Genomic DNA, 8,987 nt, shown 5'->3' with positions numbered 1-8,987 from the left:
TCCACTTTGCATTCCCAGAGCCTATCAAAGAGCCTTAAATCAAGTTGGTATGCCAACATTTGTTTTCAAGAGCTTATTGCATGTCACTCTTCAAAATGCTTCAAACAGCTAACTCAATTAATTTTCTTTTTAGTTTTTTTTTTGAGGTTTATTTATTTATCTGAAAGTCAGAGTTACACACAGAGAGAAGGAGAGACAGAGAGAGAGGTCTTTCATCAGCTATCTACTATTCTAGTACTTACAGTTTAATTTGAGAGCTATTTGCCGCCTGTACCACCCCTGCCCCCCACTTCCCTGCCTTTTCATTACTTTGGCATTGAACATCTACCCCAGTATGGTCCTGAGCTCAGCGCTGGCAAAGGAGTCACTTTCTATACCTTAATTAATCTTTACAGGCAGCAAGTATGAATGGCAGTAGCAAAGCCTCTGGCCCAGTGTGCCCAAGTTGTGATTTGAGTTTGGAGTATTTAAGTCACTGCTGGTGAACGGTTTACTCCTGTCTCACTCTTGGGGCCTATGGCTGGGTCTGCAGTTCCTCCTCTCCTCCAAATGGAACATTATGTTGCAATTTCAGTTCAGGAGCTGACTTGGGAGGAAACAACATTCAGCCCCCAAGCCTGCTGGTACAATCATCAGGTGTTTGTTTTCTCCAACTCCAGGTTTTGTCTGCATACCTGCTGGAGACATCCTAAGTGGCCCTTGCTATCTGGGAGTGGAGTTTATCTCACTTTAGGCCCACATGTCCTCTAAGTGAAGGTCTCCCGGCTGCCCCTCCTTCATTCTGCAGATGGAGAAAAGCTGGCCCAGGAAGATGACAGAAACTTTTTCAGGAATTGTGCGCAAACAGGGATTACTGAGGAAAGAAACCTCCACTTTTCTGTGTACACATATGAAGAGCACTCTAATTTGGTACTTTATAATTACACTGACCATGAAACAGAGTGTGATTACCCCTAGTTTAGAGATGAGGAAAGTGGGGCTTAGAGAAGTTAGGTAAATTGCCTGGGGTCATCTGGCAGAAGTGGCAAGACTTAGATTCCAAGCTCAGATTCTAGTGCACAGGCCCGCACATTCTTCCCATTATCAGGCCACTTCGCAGAGCAACAACAGAATCCTAGATTCTCACAGTATGACCCAGCATATTTTCGTACAGCGAACTGCTCTGCCTGGGGAGAATTCCAGTCAGAACCAGGAGCAGCCTGGCGGGGATAGACACCGGGGAGGAGTATTTCTTTTGCTGTCTTGGGTAATCTCTACTGATCACTTCCAGGCAGAGATGACAGAGGAATTAAGCCCTGGCCTCAGAATTCTGAGTCCCTCTTCGATAACACCCCCTTCTAAAGGCTTCTATGCCATTGTCATGTTCTCTTCATTCCTTTCTTTTCTTCAAATGGTTCTCAGAAAGACTTGCCTAGCAGTCTTCAGCATTCCAAAAAACTGTTTAGCACTATCATACGAACTTCCTTTAAAAAAGTTAGTGGAAAAATGAAATTAAATGCTGAATTTATCTTGGCACAAAAATGCTTAAAATCCATGCATAGATTTTATATACTATGTGTTTTCCATGAACATTGTAAAGATCTCTCATAGACTCACAGAGATGCTGTCCTTTTCAGCGTGGGACAAATAGGCCTAACATTGTACCCATCCTGTTTCTTGAAGAGATTTATGCTCACCTGGAATCAGTCAAGAAAACAAAATGAAACAAGACAAGATAACAGGCTAGGGAGAGATCTCCAGTATAAAATTCTTTTTCCCTATGCCTTTTTGTACCTGTACGTGATGGGTAATGGGAGAGGAACATCCTAGAGGGATGATTCCAGCCAAAGTGTATGACTAAGCCCCTAGTTAAACCCAGAGATGCTAAGATTTCATGTTTTATGGACATTGGAAATAGAAGGCTGGGTTTTGTTTTTTTAATTTATTTATTTTCTATTTTTTAGGAACTGGCTCATTTGAGTGCCAGAAGTGTTAGTAGTAAGAAAAGCTTATGCCATGTCTTGGCGTGTCGAAGAAAGCTGGGACTTCCCACTCAGAAATCAAACTCTTCCAAACTCCCACTGCTAAGGTCACTGAAAATGTTGAATATCTTTTTGCCATATGGCTTCACTTTGGCCTCATTAACTCAAATCTCTTTCCTGAGAGTTCTATGGTCACTTCAGCTCAGTCCAGGAACTGACAATCTTTTGAGTATCAGTATGTCCTCCCTCTTAGGTTACTTACATTCTCCTCTTGCCTGCACCTCCAAATCTCATTAGGGAGTGAAAATCTTTATCTGTATCCTCTTTCAACAGCTTTCCTTCCCGGGGTCCCTAAAGTGCTACATGAACCTGGGACCCAGCAGAGAAGTTACAGGGAAATGAGATGTGAAAACCTCAGTCCCAGGTCGTTTTTACATTGGGATTATGCTCACAGCTAAACTGTGGGCTGATAAATGAGTACCCAGCCCAGCCCCAACTGAACTCTGGGAGATCTCCAACCTGTCTAGAAGAGCAGTCCCCAGTTAGGCTTTCTCTTTAACAGCTGCTTTCTCTACCTACTCCTTCTCACAGCTCTCTGTGAGAACATTGAGCGGAGTAGTCCTTTGTGTGTTTTGAGCACCCTCTAGAGACCGCATTTCAGCCGTGCAGCCCTAGCCAAGATAGCACTTTATAGCAAATTGATAGATTTTCAAACCTGGCGTGTCTTTCCTCAGCTATTAACTGATCTCGGCCCCAGCCTCAAAATAGGAGGTGCAGAATTTCAGGAGCAGTGCAGAAAGATGGAGCTTGACAAAATCTTAAACACCGCCCTGGGTTTCCCTGTTTCGCAGATAAGCCCACACAGTTGGTGACTGAATCAGGCCCTACTAACCCTAGGCAAGTGAGATTTTTCACAGTAACTTATTGTTTAAGTAGCAAGCAGAGGGAGCAGTACAGAAAGCGGGAACAGGGGTCTGTGTTGTGGCGCTGTGGCATAGTGGAGAAGGCGCCAATTGCAATGCTGGCATCCCATATGGGTGCTGGGTCCTGTCCCAGCTATTCCACTTCTGATCCATCTCCCTGCTAATGGCCTGGGACAGCAGTGGAGGATGGCCGAACTGCTTGGGCCCCTGCCACCCATGTAGGAGACCTGGAAGAAGCTCCTGGCTCCTGGCTTCAGATCGGTACAGCTGCGGCTGTTGTGGCAAATTGGGGAGTGAACCAGTGGATGGAAGTGCTCTCTCTCTCTCTCTCTAATTCTGACTTTCAAATAAATAGCTCTTTAAAAAAAGAAAGCAGGAACAATGTGTTTATCAGTAAAAGATTAATAGCTCATATATATGAGAGCTCTCTAAGTACTAGATACTGTTCTCTACATGTAACATTTAATACTTATAGCAGTCCTCTAAGGTACGCAGTATTATTACCCCCATTTTACAGATTAGGGAACTGAGGCACAGAGAGTTTAAGTGACTGATCCATACTGGCATGTTAATAACTGACGGAGTCAGAATTAAGACTCAGGCAGTCTGACTCCTGAGTCTGAGATCCCCTTTGGTCGCTTCCTGGTTTCCCTCTTTCCATCTACATCTGATCAGTCACTAAATTCATTAAGCCTTTGATGTGTTTGTAGATCATGCTGGGCTGTTGAGTAAAATTCCCCTCCAAGTCTCCTGAAGATCCTAGTATTTTACTGTGTGATTTCCACTTTAGCTACTGTTAAGCCAGGTAGTCCTCATCCTGTATTTATACAATTGATTTCCTTTTAAACTCGAGTTCAAGATATCACCTTGTCCCTTCTGGATATCATATTGCTGATATCCACTCTATTGTTCTGCCATTGAACTCTATTTAGATATGGTTGTTTGAACAGGTAAAACAGCTGATTTATAATCCTTAAAGATTTGCTGAGACCATCTTTGCTGAACCATCTTCCACTGCTTTCCTGGGCACATTAGTAAGGAGCTGGATTGGAAAATAAAGCAGCCTGGACTTGAACTGGCACTCATATGGGATGTTGGAATTGCAGGGGGCAGCTTAATCCATTCTCATGAAACCCTTGACTACTCTTTATATATACGATCTCAAAATAAGCTTGTATTTAATTCAGTTTTCCACAAATTCTTGAAGTCCTTTTATAGTATATCACAACATCAAAATTTTTTTGATAATTCATACTATTATCTATCCACATTCAAATTTTCCCCAACAGATCCCAAAAATGAAATCTGTGAACCAGAATCCAGTGAAAGTTTTTGGATTGTGTTTCATTACATCTCTTTAACCTAGAATGGCAACCTCACATTTCCCCCATGATATTGATATTTTAAAGTGATGAGGCCAATTGTCTTATAAGAAATAATTGGTTCTATTTTTTTAGATTATTTTCAATTGTCTCATAAATGTGTCACATTCTGGGTTGTTCGATTGCTTCCTCAGGGTATTATATAATTTGACCCTCCATCCTCCCTTTATATTTTCTGTAAACCTAGACGTTAGATCTAAAAAGAATAAGTATGCTTAGGTATATATATACATAATTTTGGAAAGAATAGTCCATAGGTGATCCTGTTGTTTAACATTGTACGTCACAGCACACACACACACACACACACAATTAGTGATGCTATGTTTTATCACTTGGTGGAGTTGGTGACCACCAGATTTTCATTTTAAAAGCACATGTGCCCTTTGCAGTTTAGCTTGCTTCTTAGTAAAACTATTTCTGTGATTGTTGGATCCTACTCTATCAGCTTCCTAACTTACTTAAACAGTGATTGTAGTCCTTCTGATACTTTTCTGCCCTCTAAGCATCAAAGAGAGAACGAGCGAGAGTGAGAGTGAGAGCAAGAGAGGGAGAGAGAGAGAGAGAGAGGAGCTCCTTCCTTCTACCATTGGAAGAGTTCAGTGAGGTCCAAGTGAGATAAAAGAGACCTCTTAAAGGGCAGGAGTTTTGAGCTGGGCCTGGAAAAATGGCCGAGTTGGAATAAACTCAGGGCAGCTGGGAGAGCACTTGAGAAACATGACTAAATGCATGGAGGAAGGGATGAACATAAAACAGTGACCATCCTAGCCAAAAAAGAAATACTGGGGAGGAGTGCAAAGAGGACAGGTAATGTGCGGCCATTTTATAAAGGAGCTGGAACATCAGATGGGCTCCCCAGGCATTGGCTCAGGCAAGGCACCAGCTTCCTCCCAGTGAATGTTAGTATGCCACAAGAGGGCTCTTTCTTGAGCCCTAGGACCTTCCTCATGCTCTTCATGGCACGTAGCAGACACTCAATAAATGCGAATTTCCTTCCCCACCTTGTCTATGAAGCATGAGGCCAGAGTGAGGTCAGCTTTCACCTTCGGATTGCACAGACCACTTCTCATGTAACTACGACTCATCAGAGATGTGGGAGTCATTCCCCCAAGGCCTTTTTTTTCACATTTTCTCCCATTCACGGTAGCCTGAGGGGGCTCCCAAAGCCTTCAAGAGATCTAGAATATTTGATTATATTAATCTCGACCCTAGGACAAGCCAGGGATTTATTGGTCTGTTGGTGCATGAGTTTTCTATTGCTGTGTAACAACTTACCACAAACACTATGACAAAAGAATATCCATTTCCCAAGTCTGGTGCCACATGGCTGGATTTTGTTAATGGAAATAAGCAGGCTCTGTAAAAAGATTAATATACAATGTATTCAGGACAGCATATGAGTGATCTAGGCCTGGGAGACACAAACACAATGAGTGTAAGGAGTCTTAGGAAGTGTTCCAAAGTTGTCAAATTCCAATCAGAATTTATGTATTGCATGACAATACATTTTCATTTTCATTACACAGTGAAAATACATTGGCTTGGTCCCAAAAGGTGGGCTATAGGTAAGTGGGGATGAATTTTTTCTAGGTTATACATTACTTTCCTTACATCATGAATTGGTTACAGACATTGTCTCTGAAAAGAGTTACTGAAAAGAAGACTATTGAATTAAATTTAAGAAGGACATTCCTGATAATATAGCAAAGAATGCATAGGTGGAGGATGAAGGATTGCTCAAGGGGCTCCAGATGGCTAAGATGAAACAAACCCTGTAAGCACATCACTCAAATCACATTGATCTGGTGGATGAGAATAATAGCTCTGTCCATATACTCCTCAGACACGTCTCAGTAAGTGTTTCTCTTGAATGCTTTGCAGGCTTTTTGAGGGCAGTTTGTTCTCAGTTTTCTGCTCAGGGCATCACAAGGATGAATCAAAGCATCCTCCATGTTGAATTCTTAATGGGACATGCTAGGGAAAAAATGACTTCCAAGCTAGTTCTTCTTATAGGGGTTCAGTTTCCTGCAATTATAGAACACGGGTCTCCATTTCCTTGCTGATTTTCAGCTCCTAGAAGTCACTCTCCAGTACTTCTGCATAGATTCCTCTATCCTAAGGCCAGCCAGGATAGACTGAATCATTCTCCTGCTTTAAATGTTGAAATTTCTCTTTTAACAATGAGTAAGAAAACTTTTAAACACTCAGGTGACTAGATCAGGCCACATGGATGATCTCCCATTTTTAGAAGCAACAATAAATTATACATAACCTAATCATGGCAATGAAATCCATTCTATTTATAGTCTCAGCAATTAAGCAGGAAAAAAAACCAGGAGAATGGGAAAGCTTGAGGACCACCTTAGGTGGTCCTGCTCTCCTGACCCCAAAGACTCATATCTTTCCAAAATGCAAAATATATTCATCCCTACCTCAAGTTGCCTAAAAGTCTCATCTCAATACAGTATCATCTCAAGTCCAAAATATCATCATCTCATTTGCAGATGACATGACTTTATAATAAAGAAAACCCCAGGACTGGCACTATGGCATACCAGGTAAAGCCATCACCTTTAGCACCAGAATTCCATATGGGCACCAATTTGAGTCCTGGCTGCTCCACTTCCAATCCAGCTCCCTGTTAATGCTCCTGCGAAAGCAGTGGAAGATGGTCTAAGTGCTTAGATCCTCACTCCTGGACTTGGCTCAACCCCAGCTGTTGGGGCCATTTGGGGAGTGATCCAGCGAATGGAGGATCTTTCTCTCTGTTTCTCCTTCTCTCTTTCAAATAAATAAATAAATAAATAAATTATTTTTACAAAAAGAAAATCCAAAAGCCTCTACTAGGATAAGCAAACTTAGCAAAATTTCAGTCAATGTGCAAACATCAGTAGCATTGTTATACACCAATAACAAATCATCTAAAAAAAAGAATCAAGAAAGAAATCCCATTTCCAGTAGTGTCCAAAAAAATACCTGAGAATAAACTTAACTGAATAGGTGAAAGATCTCTATAATGACAACTGTAAACCACCGATGAAAGACATTTAAGAGAACACAGAGAAATGGAAAGACAACTTATGTTCATGGACTGGAAGAATCAATATTATTAAAATGTGCATATTACTCAATTTACAGATTCAATGGCAATCCTTATGAAAAATTTTAATAATGTTTTCACAGAACTAGAAAAAACACTGCCAAAATTTGTACAAAATGACAAAAGACCCCAAACAGACAGAGATGTCTTGAGCAAAAAGAACAAAGTTGTAGGTACCACCTGACTTCAAAATAAATTTCAGGGGCCAGTGATGTGGCATAGTAGATTAATCCTCCACCTGTGGTGCCGGCATCCCATATGGACGCCTGTTCTAGTCCTGGTTGCTCCTCTTCCAGTCCAGCTCTCTGCTGTGGCCCGGGAGGGCAGTAGGGGGTGGTTCGAGTCCTTGGTCCCCTGCACTCATGGGGGAGACTGGAGGAAGCTCCTGGCTCCTGGCTTTGAGTCAGTGCAGTTCCAGACGTTGCAGCCATATGGGGAGTGAACCAACAGATGAAAGATCTTTCTGCCTCTCAAATAAATGAATAAAATCTTTAACAAAAAAAAAAAAACAACAAAAAACAAAATACATTTCAAAGTTGCATAAATTAAAACAGCATGGTATTGACTTAAAGATGGATCTACAAAAAATAGAAGAGAATAGAGACCCTAGAAGTAAACCCACACACCCACAGCCAACTAATCTTTGGCAAAAGTGCTAAGAAAATGCATTTGAAACAGGATAACTTTCTCAGTAAATGGTGCTAGGAAAATTGCATATCCACAGGCAAAACAATGAAAAAGGGTCTACTCCTATTTCTTACCTCTTATAAGAATCATCTCAAAATGGCTGAGGACCTAAATGTGAGACCTGAAATTTGAGACTATTAGAAGAAAACGTAGGGCCGGCGCCAGTGTTCAATAGGCTAATCCTCCACCTAGTGGCGCCGGCACACCGGGTTCTAGTCCCGGTCGGGGCGCTGGATTCTTTCCCGGTTGCCCCTCTTCCAGGCCTGCTCTCTGCTGTGGCCAGGGAGTGCAGTGGAGGATGGCCCAAGTCCTTGGGCCCTGCACCCCATGGGAAACCAGGATAAGTACCTGGCTCCTGCCTTTGGATCTGTGCGGTGCGCCAGCCGCGGCGGCCATTGGAGGGTGAACCAACGGCAAAAGGAAGACCTTTCTCTCTGTCTCTCTCTCTCACTATCCACTCTGTCTGTCAAAAAAAAAAAAAGTAGGAAAAACACTTCAGGACATTGTAATTGCAAGAATTTCTGGATAGGATTCCCCAAAATAAAAGCAAAAATAGACAAATGGGATTTCATCCAACTAAAGAGCTTTTGCACAGGAAAGGAAACAGCCAGTATAGAAAAGGGACAAACTATAGAATTGGGGAAAATATTTGCAAACTATACATGTGACAAAGGGTTAATATTCAGTCAGTATGTGGAACTCAAACAACTCATCAGCAAAACACACACACACACAAACCCACAAAAACCAAAAAACTATCCAATTCAAAAACAGGTAATATATCTAAACAGACAGTTCTCAAAGGAATACATGCAAGTGTCTCAAAGCCACATTAAAAAAATGTTCAACATCATTGATCATCAGGGAAATACAAATCAAAACCACAAGGAGATACCACCTCATTCATGTAAGATTGATCATTATTTTAAAAAAA

The sequence above is a fragment of the Oryctolagus cuniculus genome, chromosome X (assembly GCF_051225735.1).
Source record: "Oryctolagus cuniculus isolate XC-2025 breed Fujian yellow rabbit chromosome X, ASM5122573v1, whole genome shotgun sequence".
NCBI lineage: Eukaryota > Metazoa > Chordata > Mammalia > Lagomorpha > Leporidae > Oryctolagus > Oryctolagus cuniculus.
This window is presented reverse-complemented; position numbering follows the sequence as displayed.